The sequence below is a fragment of the Oryctolagus cuniculus genome, chromosome 3 (genome assembly GCF_051225735.1).
Source record: "Oryctolagus cuniculus isolate XC-2025 breed Fujian yellow rabbit chromosome 3, ASM5122573v1, whole genome shotgun sequence".
Lineage (NCBI taxonomy): Eukaryota > Metazoa > Chordata > Mammalia > Lagomorpha > Leporidae > Oryctolagus > Oryctolagus cuniculus.
This window is the reverse complement of record NC_142869.1, coordinates 118,054,056-118,068,860: the sequence shown is the minus strand read 5'-3', so window position 1 is coordinate 118,068,860 and position 14,805 is coordinate 118,054,056. Positions and strand designations below refer to the sequence as shown.

Sequence of the window (14,805 nt, the reverse complement as noted above, 5' to 3'; positions counted from 1 at the left end):
ATGGGCCGGGTGGTCAGGCCCTCAGGGAGCCCCCCTGCCCCAAGGCCCCTGCTGCTGTCTGGGGAGCAGGTTGGTAGCAGTGGAAGTGAGGGGTTTTGCTGGGTTGGGCGGGAGAATGGAGATCTAGGTTCTCGGTGGTCCTGCCAGGTTCGCTGGGCCAGCCTGGGTGTTTCTCTTTCTCCGAGTCTCTGTGTCCCCATCAGGAAAGTCATAGAATGGGCCGGTGGCCTGGGCCTTGCAAGGAGAAGGCCTGGGGCAGTGATGAGCTAGGGTGCCTGAGGCCCTGTCTCAGAATTCGTAACACCCACTGCATTTCAAGACAACTGCATGACATCTCCACCAAACGGGCTACTCAGTGGGCAGATTCCAGGAGCATGGGATGCCCTGGGGTGACATCTACAGTTGGATGGAATAGTATCCCTTCACCACTTTTTTAAAAATATTTATTTTTTATATTTATATATTATTATTATATTTATTAAATATTATATTTATATTTTATAATTATATTTATTATATATTATATAATATAATATATTATGTATTATATATAAATAAATAAATATATTTACATATTTTTGAAAATATTTATTTATTTATTTATTTGAAAGTCAGAGTTACACAGAAAGAGGAGAGGCAGAGAGAGAGAAGTCTTCCATCTGATGGTTCACCCCCCAACTGGCTACAACAGCCGGAGCCAAGAGCCAGGAGCCAGGAGCTTCTTCCAGGTCTCCCAAGCGAGCTCAGGAGCCTAAGGACTTGGGCCATCTTCCACTGCTTTCCCAGGTCATAGCAGAAAGCTGGATAGGAAGAGGAGCATCTGGGTCTCAAACCGGCGCCCACATGGGATGCTGGCACTGCAGGCCAGAGTGCTAACCCACTGCGCCACAGCGCCGGCCCCTCCCTTCACCACTTTTTTAAGTTTTAAAACTCTTCCGATTATGCAAAGGAAAAACTGGAGCTCAGGTGCTCTTAACCTCAGCATTCTTTTTTTTTTATTTATTTTATTTTATTTGAAAGACAGAGTCACAGAGAGAGGTAGAGCCAGAGAGAAAAAGAGGTCTTACATCTGCTGCTTCACTCCCCAGATGACCGCAGCAGCCAGAGCTGAGCTGATCCAAAGCCAGGAGCCAGGAGCTTCTGCTGGGTCTCCCACGCAGGTGCAGGGACCCAAGGACTTGGGCCATCCTCTGCTTTCCCAGGCCACAGCAGAGCTGGATCGGAAGTGGAGCAGTTGGGACTTGAACCGGCAACCTTGGCATTCTTGCTTCTGTCTACCCAGAGAAGAAGAGGGCAGCCTTGGGGTGTCATCTTCATGAGGAAGAACAACTAAGTAGTTGGTGGTAGTACCGTATTTCACTGTATATAGGTGCACATAAAGTCTGATTCAGCAACTCGTTTCCTATATACAGCAGAGGTGTAAGGTTGCTTTTAAAATACTTCCATTTAATGAACCAGGGAAGCCAATTTTTGGGTGGGGGAATATACTGTGTTGAGCCATATGAAATTGCCTAAACTTTACCACTTCTAGCCTACCAAAAAATGGCAATTTAATATGGTTCAACTAATAGAAAGCAGTGATGATAATAATAATGGCCAGTATTTATTGAAGACTTACTATAACCTGGCACTACTTCAACTGCTTTATAAGGAGTATGTCACTTAATCCTAGAATTAAGAATGCACAGACCTTACTGTCCTATATTCTATGAAATACGGTACTATTGCTAGATTCTTATAAATTCTTCCTTCAGAAGACACTACCCCAATGATGATTACTGATATTTCTGTAAGAGCAAATTACACGGATGACCGCGGGGAGCAGCCTCATGTGTCTCCTTTGCCATGAATCTTGGTCGTACCGTTGTTTCCTGTGTGTGATCTGTTATTTCATTCATTCACTGGGACCCCCAAGTGTTCAAAATGCACTCTGACATTGCCACTATGAGGCTACACTGAGTGACTGGCCTGGAAATGGAATGAAAAGGGATTCAGGACTGTCGCTCCCCCTCTTCATGGAGGAACGACACTAAGCCCTGCCTAGGCTTCATATCCGAGTCACGGCACCATTATGTCGCTCCCCCTCTTCATGGAGGAACGACACAGGACCCTGCGCTGTTCTTTTGTCTGCTCGGCCCTCCCCGGGTTTGCTGCTGGTTCTTCCCGGGTTGGCTACCGTCCCTTCCACCTCCGTGGAAGGGCGGTTCCCCCTGCCACTTTTCCCCACTTCCGCGGGGGAGCGGCACACCGCCGGCCGGCTCTCTCGGGGGCTGCACAGGTGTTCCTCTTAGATGTTCCCCTTAGATGTTCCTGGTGCATGTTGTCTCTCTCCTCCTTTATAGTCCTCCTCCGCCAATCCCAACTCGGCTGCCCACACGCCAAGTACGCTGCTCTCCTCCAATCAGGAGCAGGATCAGCTCCTGGAGGTCAGCACTCAAGTTGGCAAGAGGCAGCTGCGTAGAAGCTGTTTCCTCCTCTCCCAGCACCATATTGTGGGAGAGCAGGTGCATAGAATAAGTCTTAATTCCAGTAACTCAGTCCAGTCCGAGTTGCTCCCCACACAGGACCCCGAAAGCAGAGAATCAGGGATGCCTGCAGCTCACCCGCCAGGCACCCGCCACGCCAACATAGCTAGGGTCTGGGAGAACAAGAGCAGAGTGCTTGTGGGGAGGCACCGAGCTTCCCAACAGCTAGAGACGAGCCTGTGTCAGGTACGGAGCAAACACAGCCCTCCCAGCGCCATGAGGGTCACAGCCCAAGCAAAAGCCACGAGGAAAGAAGAGGCCGGACTCAACCACAGTGTTAAAGTGGCTGCGGGCTCTGGGTGGGTCCAGTGATTCAGCCGTCGGCGTTCATTACGTAACGTGACGGTGAGTGGGGAGATTGGGAGCTCTGCTGTGAAGGCAGCTGAAGAATGCCGGCAGTGGAGAAAGCGGCAGCAGCCTGCCTGCCCGGTGTGGCCCAGGTGTGCGGCAGGCTGTCTCCGGCTGGGCTGGTGTGAGCGTGCGCTGCGGGAGTTTGCACAACGAGAAAATGCCTTAGTGACGCACTCTCAAAACGTATCCCTGTCATTAGCGATGCATGATCGTACCAGAAAAGCACAGCAATGATTTATACGCGGGCCACACAGGCTCCGGGGTCTTGGGCAAACAGCTCTGGCTCTGCGGGCCTCCCTTCTCTGCCATTCCACAACCCAGGAGCCTTCCCCGGGTACACTGCTGGAGTAGCACTGACACGTGCACTGGCTGGTGACGGCTGTGACTGGGGAGCAGGGCTAGGGGACCGCATTATGGCAAGGCATTGGCCCAGCCTTGAGACAGAGAAGCAAGGCGGCGTGGGCATGTGACAATGGGCCCAGTAGCCAGACAGTCCCCACTGTCCAGCCCGCAGGGACAGAGACACTGGCATGGCCATAGTGGATGGGAGAGGCTGCCCCAAGAATCCACAGCGGTGTGAACCCTGCAAAGGCCAGGACTGAGCTGTGAACAGCTGAAGGGCACAGGTGACCAGAGAAGAGAGTGACAATGGGCATAGGTCATTGTACACAGGGCCAGGGGAGACGCAAGGGGACACAAGCAGAGGCGGGAGATGCAGGTACCAGATGGCAGGGACAGTCCCCAAAGGATGTTTCCGGGCCATCAGGGACCATGTGAGCATGAGGCTGTGCCACTGCGCCACGGGACTCTCACCTGATGCCCGTGCGCAGTGCCGAACACAGCACCAAGGTCAGTACAGCCGGGGACAACCGTACCCAGAGGTGCTGACGCTGGGCCACGTGCACCTGCAGAAGCATCTGCCTGTCCCTGGCTCTGTCCCCGCAGGGCCCCGGCTCAGACTGGCTGGAAGGGATGTGAGGCAACCCACACTTAGTGGCCTGCAGAAGTGGGGACACCGGGGCCCCTAGTGACAGACTCCGTGTCCAGGTGTCACAGCGGGGGGCAACTGTGGCTTCAGGCTCAGTGGGAGAGCAGAAATCAGGTGGAAGCTGTGAGCCGGTTGGAGCTCATGTCACATAAAAGCCTCTCCTTTGACTCTGGGTTACAGTAGATGCCAGGAAGGTGGCCAGTGCCCAAAATCACGGAAAAACACAAGGAGTTGTTAAAACGAGGGCCCCTCGCAGTAGGATTGAAGCTAGAGACTGAGCGGTGTGTGTGTGTGTGTGTGTGTGTGTCGGGGGTGTCTGGAGAAGGGGTGGGGATATTGCAGGCCTGGGGGCTCAGGCAGCATCCACTGTCCAGCTGTGCTGGTCCTGCACCCCAAAGCAGGGGCAAAGCGGAGTCAGTGTTAGCCTGATGCGGTCTCCTCCTCATCCGTAAAGTGGGGCTGATATCCCTGCCCTCCTTGTGACTGCGGTTGTGGGACAGGAACTCGCTCCTCCCCCATGGTGTCCCTTATCCTGGGCACACAGGCCACGGCTCAAGGCTGAAGAGGAAGCCTAGAGTGCTTGGAGGTCAAGGTCTGCAAAGCCCACGCCGTGGAGGGCTCCCCCTCAGGCTGTGGAAGATGGAGGAGCAGGCCGGGCTGTGCAATGAGGGTGAGCAGCTCTCCTGTCCCCACAGCTTTCTGTGCAAAGTCCCAGACAGGGTCCCTGGGGAACCGGCAAGAAGGGGGTGGGCCAGGGACCAGGTTGGGGGCGGGGCAAGGTGCATTCAAAGTATAGGCTCCCTGATGCAGGCAGCTGGCTCCATGAGCCACAGGAGCTGGAGAATCACAAGCCTTGCGGGGACAGTCTCGTGCCCTCCTCTTGGGAGCAGAGCTGGCGGGCAGGGCCTGTGCTGGCTGTTTGGTGTGCCTCAGGCATTGGCATGGGGCCCAGGCTGTCCCTCAGCGTGACCCCAGGGCAAGCACTGCCCCGCCCCCTGCAAGGCTGCCGCCATGCCCCCCAACCACCACCACCGCCACTATCGCCAGCCTCAGCCTTGGGCCGGGGGTTTACCCAAACCAGAGCCTGGGTGGCTGCCTTGTTTAGTCTGGGCCCAGCCCAGAACGAGGCCTGCTCCTGCCTGCCTGGGTCACAGGCACCACATGGCCCAGTGCTGGCCTCCAGGGCCTGGGTGCTCCCTGGCTCTGCAGGAGCGGTCTCTGTCCTTTGCCCTTGGCCTCCCGTCTGTGACACCCCTCCCCCCACCCCGTCCCCTGGGCTTTCCCTTCTTAGCTGGCTGCTGAGCTGAGACCCCTTGCAGTGACCCTGGCTCTATAAGGGATGTGACACAGGGCCAAGTGTCGCTGACCAGAGGCACCGGCGGTGAGGGTTCGACCGCGGCCAGCTGACGTTGGGTTTTTCACTCCAGGGCTGCAGCTGACTCATCTTGAAAATAACATCCATGCGACAGCCAGTTCCTGCCTAGAGGATGCTCTGCTCGGGTGGGGTAGGGCCACGCCCCCGTGGCTTCCTTGCCCAAAAGACAGAAGCTGAATTTAAGCATGAGCCGCATCAGGCAAACATACATGGACAGGTGTCTCTACAGAACAGCTGTTCGGGCTCCTCGAAAGTGCCAAGGCTGTGAAAGACCAGATAAGTGGCGGGAGGGGGGACTGTCCTTGATGGGAGGGCCCACGGGGCAGGACCGCTACCTGCTAAGTGGGGTCCTGTGCCAGCTGTGGGGCGGGGCCCAGCACTGCCTGTGGGGTCGTTAGCAGGCTCATTTCTTTCTGTCGGTGCCCTGGTTCTGACCTCGGTGCCATGCATAAGAGGAAACTGGGGTGGGGGAGGAGGAGATTCGGGGATTTTTGAACTATTTTTGCAGCATTGTTCAAGTTCAAATTTACTTGGATATAAAAAGTTTTAAAACTTAGGATGAACCAACAGCATCTCTCATAGGTTACGGGGGAGACTATGAATGTGATGAGAGGGGCTGGTGTTGTGAGGCAGAGGGCTCAGCCACCACCTGAGACACTGGCCTCCCATGTAGGAGGGCGGGCTCCCGGCATGCTTGCTCCACTTGGGATCCAGCTCCCCATTAATGCACCAGGGGAAGCAGTGGAGGATGGCTCAAGTCCTCTGGCCACTGCTCCGACGTGGGAGACCAGGAAGAAGCTCCTGGCTCCTAGCTTGGGCTGTTGCATCTGTTTGGGGAGGGAAGATGGTTGGAAGATGTCTCTTTTTTTTCTGTATTTCCCCCTTTCTCTGTTACTCTGCCTTTCAAATACATAAACAATTTTTTCAGTGAGTAGAGGTCAAATACCCCAAGGAATGCCAGGGCTCAGGAGATGTCCTTAGGTGCCAGCTGTCATGGCCACCATTTTGCGGGTCAAGGTCAATGGCCTGGCCCAATAGCCCTGAGCCCAAGGAGGCAGTGACAGGGGAGCACAAGGCCAGCTCCCTCTCTTTGAAGCAGCAGTCACCCGTCTGTCTACAGGGTAAACATCTAGGAAGCACCGCTGGGGTCTCCACAGCCTTGTACGCGGCACTGGGAATATGGCAGGGGGTGCTAAGGGAGGGGACGGATCCTAGCAGGGTCCCTGACCCCAGGAGTGGGGTGGCTGATGTGCATGGCTTTGTCCCAAAAAGTGGAGCAGGGTTCCACGCAGCAGGGAGGGCTGCACGGGAGCGGAGGCCTGCAGGGACTGCCCCTGGGGCTCCGTGGGCCTCACCGGACAGCAGCTGTGCCAGTGCCACTGCAAGGGTGGCAGGGAGTTGAGCTGGGAGGAAGAGGGGTGCTTGAGCCAGGGCAGCACCCTGAAGGCTTGAGAAAGGAGGCAGCTAAGAGATGCGCGATCATGGTGACCAGAGCCCAGTGGCACTGAGAACCGGGGGCAGGAGGGGGCAAGGCAGGGGCAGCCACCCAGACCTCCCCCCCACCCTCACTGCCCAGTTCCTGACCTTGGCTTCCCAGCATGCTGTGGGCAGGGGGAGGACCACCATGACCCCAAAGGTGGCTGCATTTAAACTGCAAACACAGCCCAAGCTTGCGAGCACGTCCGTGAGCCAGTGGGCTCCGCCTCTAGCACTCGGCTGTGCTGGAACAGAGACCTGGAGCGCGCGTCCCAGCTCTGTGGCGTGGGGTCGGGCGATCCCGAACCTCGAGTCAATCTGGTCTCTAAAGAAGCAAAAAAGCGCCTCCAGGGACTTTCCCCGACAAAGCAGAGCCTGGCACAGGCACCTCGCGGATGCCTTCTGTGTGCGCGTGGACACTGGCCAGGGTCCCCGGGACCTGTTTCACAGAAGCTTCACACCCAGTGCATGGGGGCGGCACCAGCAGATGCCTGGGCTGCGCTCAGCACACAGAGCCGTGGGCGGCTGAGCGCCAGGGCAGCCACAGGGCTCCTCACACCCAGGCGGGGGCCCTGCTCCCCCGGGGGAAGCTGGCAGAGGGCTGGGGGCGGGGGGCAAAGGGACTTTGCAATCTTCCAGAACAGAGGACCAGGCGGCATGGAGGAGCAGTGAGCCTGTGGCCCAGAGAGTGCCGGTCGGGTCGCCAAGGCCCGTGTACCTCACACGTCTCGTTAGGAAAATGGGGATACAGATTCACTCTCGTAGGAGAAGGGTGAGCCCCGGAAGTGGTCAAAGCAGCGATGACGGTGGTGCCCGTTCCTTTTCACTCTCCTGGAGCACTTACCACCTGCCCATCAAGGAGCAGGGGCTTTGCCTGTGGCAACTCATTTAGCCACCCTGGAGCAAAATCAGGTGCTGGCGTAGTCCTACTCAACACACACACACACACACACACACACACACACACGGGAGAGAAGGCGGAAGTCAGGGCAGTGCGTCTACGAGCCTGGAGTGCCCCATGTTGCCAGCAAAGGTCTAGAAGCCGGGAAGAGGCCAGGCCAGCGGTCTCCCTCTCAGCACTCAGAAGGGCCCATCCAGCCGACACGTTCATCTGCAGAACGGTGGCCCGCTGAGTTCTGGGGCTGTCATCACCCAGTTTGGACCCGTGGCTGCGACAGCCCTGACAAGTCAGTGCACTCACTGTTGCGATCTCTCTACAGCATTTCCCAAATCGGTCCCCATTGTGCCCGAAATGCGTCCCGTGGCCTCATCATGCTTTCGGTACTCTTGACGAAGCCCTGGAACCAGGGGCAGCTGTAGCCATATCTGGAGAGGCAGCCGCGGCTGATTGATTGGCACCTTGGGAGGGTACTCCTGGCCAGGGACGCTCCCTCAGCACCCTCCAGGGCATGGGACAGTGCCCAACCCCCAGAATCCTCAGGTCCAACGTGTCCCTGACACCAAGACTAAAAACTCTAAGACAGTGTGAAGACTAAGAAAATGCCCATGAGCTTACACACTCACGCGTACATCCGGTCCTTACACTCATGTGCACATGCACACATGTCCACCCACCCACTCTGCACCCAATCCAAGGACGCACAGGGTCCCGACCCCTCCCCCGGAGTTATGAACCATTGCTGCTGCATTACCACACAGGAATAATATTTCTATGGTCAGCAACCAAGACTTTCAGCATAATCAAGAAGAGACACAGCTGTACGATAAAATAAGCAAGGTTCAAATCCCTGTAATCATGAACTTGAACTGGAAATGTCCATTCATAAAACTGGTTATCTTCTAGATTTGTCTGCCGGAAAGCCCTCGTAGATGACTCAAGCCGGAAGCAATGAGTGCTGTAGCTGCAGGCCACAGTGTCCAGGGAGCCTCAGAGAAGCGGAGGATTCTAGGGCTGAAGCAGGGAAAATGCAAGATCAGTGGGTAAATCACCGCCTGCTGTGCAGGCATCCCATATGGCCGCCGGTTCGAGTCCCAGCTGCTCCACTTCCTATCCAGCTCTCTGGTATGGCCTGGGAAAGCAGTAGAAGATGGCCCAAGTCCTTGGGCCCCTGTACCCGTGTGGGAGACCCAGAAGAAGCCCCTGGCTCCTGGCTTCAGATTGGCCCAGCTCTGGCCACAGTGGCCATTTGGGGAGTGAACCACAGATGGAAGACCTCTCTCTCTGTCTTTCCCTCTCCCTGTCTGTAACTCTGCCTCCTAAATAAATAAATCTTTAAAAAAAAAAATCTGAGGAGGGGCATAGACTGGTGGTCAGGAGAGGTGACCCAGGAATTAGCACAGGCCAGGAGGCCCGGAACCTGGTCTCCCCACGGGTTCTGGACCCTTCCCACCACCACATCTGCCTCTCCTTGGCACCAGTGCTCGCTGTCTTCACATGGTGAGCATTCTTCCTTTACGCCTATCACCGCCAAAGGAAAACGTGCCCCAGGAGGCGGCATGGTGGGGGGCGGGGAGGGCATGGTGTGTGGCCTACCCGGTCAGTGTAGCCAAGTCCCCTGCAGGGCAGCTACTTAAGGAGAAGATGGAATCAGGGAGAGGCAGGCCTGCGGCACAGCAGCGGAGCCACTACCTGGGCTGCCCGTGTCCCACATCGGTGTGCCTGGGTTCTAGGCTCCATCTCTGCTCCTGATTCCAGCATCCTGCTAACGAGCTGGACCCTGGAGGCAGCAGGTGGTGGCTCAAGTACTTGGGCCCCTGCCACCCACATGGGAGACTTGGATTGAGTCCCTGGCTCTGGGCTTCAGCTAGGTCCTGCCCCGGTCATTGTGAGAACATCTGGGGAGTGAACCAGCAGACAGAGCTCTCTCTCTCTCCACCCCCCCCATAAATAAATGCACCCTTTTTTCTTAAAGATACAATTGATCTGAATCAAGGGGTGTTCCACGAGGTATCTGGTGATGTCCTGTAGTTGAAATGTGCATGATTTTTTTTTTCCACGTGCTGATTCATAGTCCCCATATCGTCTTTGGTTGAGTGTCAGCTCAAATCTGTTGTTTGCTGTGGCCGTGCTGGGGTGGGGGCGTGTTGCTAGCTTCCTTATTGCTGATCTTAGGGGGAAAGCATGCAGCCCCACCCCACAGGGGCTGGCACCACGGCTGGGGGGGGGGGTCCATTTGTGTCACGTGGATGGCCTGCCTTTGGTCCTGGTTCGCCGAGGGTCCTAGTCACGAATGGGCGTCAGCCTCTGTCACTGGTCCCTTCTGCATCCGCTGAGCTGATCCTCAGATTTTCTCAGTGAGTCCATGAATACGCTGAATTTCATTCATGTTTCAAGTGTTAAACCAACTTGCATTCCTGCGAGAAACCCATTTGGTCGTAATATGTTATCTGTTTTGTGTATCATTGGATACAACTTGCTTAAACAATTTAAGGAATTTTTGCCTTGATGCTCATGAGGTCTGTAATCTTGTGATGTCTCTCTCTGGTTTTGGCATCAAAGTTAAGTCTGGCCTCATAAAATGGACCGGAAAACAGCTCTTCTTCTTTCATTTTCTGCGAGAGTATGTATGGAGTCGGTGTGATTTCTTTCTTTCATTCTGGTTGTTAATCACTTGCCGAATGAACCCTCCCACCACTGCCACGGGTTTTTGCCAAAACCACTCGTGTTTCTTTAAACTGCCCGATTTTTTTGGAAACGTTCCAGTGAAGCTCTGTTACAAGGACATGTTCTGTCTGATCATCAGTGAAACCGGTGGCATTTGTGCGCCAGCTCTGACAGTCTGGGGTCACTGGTCAGAGTCCCCTCACCCTAGCTCCAAGCCCCCAGGGGTGGGTCCCCAGTGGTCCTGGGGGGCTGTGGGCCTTATGCCGAGAGGGGCTGGCCATTGAGACAGAAGCTAGTTGCTTCCGCGGGGTCCCTGTGTGCCTGAGCAAGGTACTCAGCAAGCTCAGAAGCCCAAAGCCTTGGCCAGTGTCCTCCTACCCCAGAGAAGGAAGCAGAGGCTGAGCAGAGCAAAGCAACCTATGGTCGTCTGGTGAAGAACCAATGGTCGGCCGGCGCCGTGGCTCATTAGGCTAATCCTCCGCCTTGCGGCGCTGACATACTGGGTTCTAGTCCCGGTCGGGGCACTGGATTCTGTCCCGGTTGCCCCTCTTCCAGGCCAGCTCTCTGCTGTGGCCAGGGAGTGCAGTGGAGGATGGCCCAAGTGCTTGGGCCCTGCACCCCATGGGAGACCAGGATAAGTACCTGGCTCCTGCCATCGGATCAGTGTGATGGGCTGGCCGCAGCGCACCGGCCGCAGCGGCCATTGGAGGGTGAACCAATGGCAAAGGAAGACCTTTCTCTCTGTCTCTCTGCCTGTCAAAAAACAACAACAACAACAACAATGGTTTTCCAGTGAAGAACCAATGGCAGAGCTGGGTTAGGAGCCTACCCTCTAACCACCTTCCCTGCTGGGGGGGGGGGGGGGCGCATACCCTCTAGACACCCCACCCTTGGCTGGGTCCAGCCACTAGTGGGAGACTGGGGGGTAGAGTCAAGCCTGCGCTCCCGCTCTCTCACGTCTCACTCAGGGCACGGTGGATGGTGTCTCTGGGAGCCATGGGCTTTGCTGTGGGCCCTCCTTCCACATCTCACACTGTGGGGTTGATTTACTTTTTGCTCATTTGAAAGGCAGAGTCAGGAGAGAGAGAGAGAGAGAGAGAGAGAGAGATTGATTTTCTATCTGCTGGTTCACTCCTCAAATGGCCACAATGGCCACAGCTGGGCCAGGAGGAAGCCAGGAGCCTGGAACTCATCCCAACCTCCCAGCTGGGTGCAGGGCCCCAAGGACTTGGGCCATCCTTCACTGCTTTCCCAGGCTCATTAGCAGGGAGCTGGATCAGAAGCGGAGCAGCTGAGACTCAAACTGGCACCCATATGGGATGCTGGTGTTGCTGGCTGGGAGGCTTCACCCCCCACGCCACAACGCCGGCCCCCACATCTCACACTTGGAACTCAGCTCCTGTGCCAGTTTTCTCCCCTGCCCCTTTGGGCCCTGAGGTGGTGACACTCCCCTAGAGTGGTGACAGCGGCCACTCCACCAGGCCTCATATCCTTGTTCCTTTAACTCCGGGGATCTCTGTAAACAGCTGGGTTGTACACAAGCCTTTCAAACTCCCAGCCCCTGTTTCTGGCTCCACCCAGGCAGGAGTTCTCTGAACGCCTCATTCTGCCTACCCTAGAAGGCTCAGGCCCCGGGGATGCCCCTCTAACTCTGAGGCCTTTAACTGGCTGTTTCTCCATTTGCCTCTGCTCCCTGTGTGCCCCTGCTCAGCTGAGGCAGATCTGGGACCCCAACAGGCGCTTAAGTGGCTTGAGTTGAGGGAAGGGAGCACCTCTGTAAGGTGGTTCCTTCACAGGTGACACACAAGTGGGTGACTTCCAAAACCAGGGTTCTGGGACTTTTGCAAACATACAGGGTTCCAAGAATAGGAGGGCCCATGCTGGCCACAGCTCACGCTCATCCAAACCAAACAAGCAACAGGCCTGCAGGCCCTGTGTGGGAACTTCCATCTTAAAAACCGTTCTTGACCTTGATAAGCAAAACACACAGAGACACACACACATACACACACAGCTTGGGTTTCGATTTGCTAATGATATTTGCACTGAGGGAGCTGAAAAGAAAAAATAGAGACACTGAGTCTTTAGGGAGCTGTGCAGAGGAGAGAACCTGCGGGTGCACCTGCTTTCTTTGGGGACTGAGGATCTACAGCACCTCACGGGTGTCCCCAGGATGACACCGTCAGCAGACATCCGCACACCAGAGCAGACCTCATGGCCAGCACGATGACCTGAGCTCAGGCCTCATGGCCAGCTGTCTAGGAAGCAGGGCGGACATCCCTCTCGCCCCGCCCCGTCTCGCCCCGTGGATCATGGCATAGTAGCCACAGCCGGCTGATAGGCAGCAACGCTTCTGGGGGCCCCGCTAGACTGGGGAGCAGGAACCTGCGTGTCGGGGGGCTACCTCTTCTCTGGGGGAATCACCCAGCAGGCATTGATTTACCCACCAGGTTGAGGGGGCTCTGAGTGGTAAGACGGAAGAGAAACTGTATTTACCTAGGGCCGGTCATGGGCCTGGCTGGGAGCCAGGGGCTTTACATTGGTGTTTATTGCCCATGACCATGGACGCCGCAAATAACGACCATAACTGATGCTGATAACGAGGTCACCGGGCCTTCCCGGGGCACAGCTTCATATGCACAGGGATGGCCGCAGCTCCGCGGCCACCCTGCTCTCTGAGGACAACCTTGAGGACCAGCAGGCTGCAGAGGTTGGCCCGCCGGGGGCTGGCACGCGGCCGGCAAGGGCCGGAGCTGGAGCGCCCACACTTGAGCCCTCACCTGCCGTCTCAGCGCCGTACCCAGGTTTGAAAGCTCCTCAGCCCCCAGTGCTAGAAACAGCCCCTGACATGTGGAGACAGACAGAAACCTGGTGGTACTCGGCAGCAGGTCAGAGCCCACGGCGGCGCGGGCGGGGAGAGCCTGCACTTTGGCCAGGGGGTACCCCCCATTCAGCTCTCAGGGTCCCGACAGTGTCGTCAGAGCGCCGCTTCCCAGGCAGGCAATTTCCCAGTGGTCTCTGTTCACGGGAGCTCCAGGCCCGGGGAGCAGGGACACAGGTGCCGGGGCTGGGGACAGCCGTGTCCTCACCTGCTCTCACTTCCTACAATGAGTGAGACATTGCCTCGGTAAGCACTGAGTGCAGGGCCTGGCGCAGGGGGCCTCGCAGAGAGATGTCGGTTCCCTGTCTAGCCCATTCGCTGGGGCACCATGGGCTTGGAGAAGATATCATTAGGCCCTACCCCTCAACAAACCTTCTCAGCACACAAGTCTGGGTGACAGCCTGGGGCGGGGCTGCAGGGGCCTGAGCAGGAGAGCGGGGGATAGGCAAAGGGCAAAGGCTCTGGGAGGGAGCATCCCGAGGCCCAGTTGGGCCTGCTCAGCTTTGGAGCTCCGTGCTGAGTGACACACCTGCACGCACGCTCATACGCTCCCCCCACCCCCGAGGTTTCCTCCAAGCCAGGCCTGCAGGCACTTGGCCTGAAGGATGTTGGGAAGAGGCGGGTCCGGAGCCAGGGCAGCCATGCGGGCAGATGTGTGCCGGTACCTTAGGGAGCTCCGGGTTCCAGTGGGCGAAGCTAGTGATGAGGCACGAAGAGGACCAGAGCGCGGGCAGAGGCGATGCGGGTACAGAGAGGATGACGCTGACTGGGGAGTCTGAAAGACCAGCCAAAGGCAAGGACGAGCAGCACCCGAGCAGGTGCAAGGGCGGTGCCCGGACAGCCACCGTGAGGCCAGGAGGGGGCCCTCCTCCCTGGCAGGCTCTCTGTTTAAGCACTCCCTCATTGGCATCCACTGGGCAGATGGAAAACCTGCCCTGGAGGCCTATGTGGGTCCTTCTGGGGTTCAAATAACCAGACTCCGCCTCCAAGGACCTCATCTTTCCCACCATCATCCATCTTGGGAATCTCCACGTGGCCCCAGGGACCCTGATGTCCCCAGATCAGGGGACAACTGCAAGAAACCCATGGATGCGAAGGATATATGCTCCTGAGGCAGCTTCTGTGTATAACCCCAGGGCAGGCAGCTGCAGATGGCCCAGGGCTGCTGCTTCTCACATGTAGGGAAGTCCCCTGGGGACATAAGAACCCAGGTCGGGCACAAAGGACTCGAGAATGGAGGAATCTTCGAGAAGAGCTTGGGAAGCAGTTGGGAGGTAGGGGTTCAGTCTCCATGTCACAGAGTGGCCTAGAGCAGGCCAGAGCTCACTCCGTATTCCAGTTCAAGATTCCAACTGCAGAACTATGGGAGCAGGTGGTAACAGCTCTCCTCCCTGTGGGTCACTGTCCAGGTGGGTGACCTCTGGGCCCTGTCCTGCTTGATCTTTGATCACCAAGACCTCTCCAGCTTGTTGGATCACCCTCTGCCAGTCTCTCCCCAGGCCCAGGCCCAGCTGCCAGCTGTGACCCACTGCCTGGGTTCCAGAGGCTGGTTTAACTCTGCCCTCACCCCCACCTTCCGGAACTTTAAATTCCAGAATGCAAAGGGGAATCCCGCCTACACCTCCTCCTAACCTGACCCAGCTT

At 56.7% G+C, this 14,805-nt stretch overlaps 1 long non-coding RNA gene across 3 annotated transcripts in view; it reads right to left on the bottom strand.

Moving 5' to 3' along the window:
- Window positions 1-574: 574 nt before the first annotated feature.
- LOC103348738 (uncharacterized) overlaps window positions 575-14,805 on the bottom strand; it is a 29,559-nt gene continuing 15,328 nt past the window's right edge. The window contains exons 3-4 of one of the 3 annotated variants that reach the window (XR_016231633.1): window positions 1,068-1,274; window positions 575-800 (exon numbers count right to left, since the gene is read on the bottom strand). This is a non-coding gene — a long non-coding RNA (uncharacterized LOC103348738). Of the gene's footprint in view, window positions 801-1,067; window positions 1,275-8,359; window positions 8,628-14,805 lie in introns of those variants that run through there. The other 2 variants (XR_016231634.1, XR_517026.4) reach the window with 2 other exon arrangements.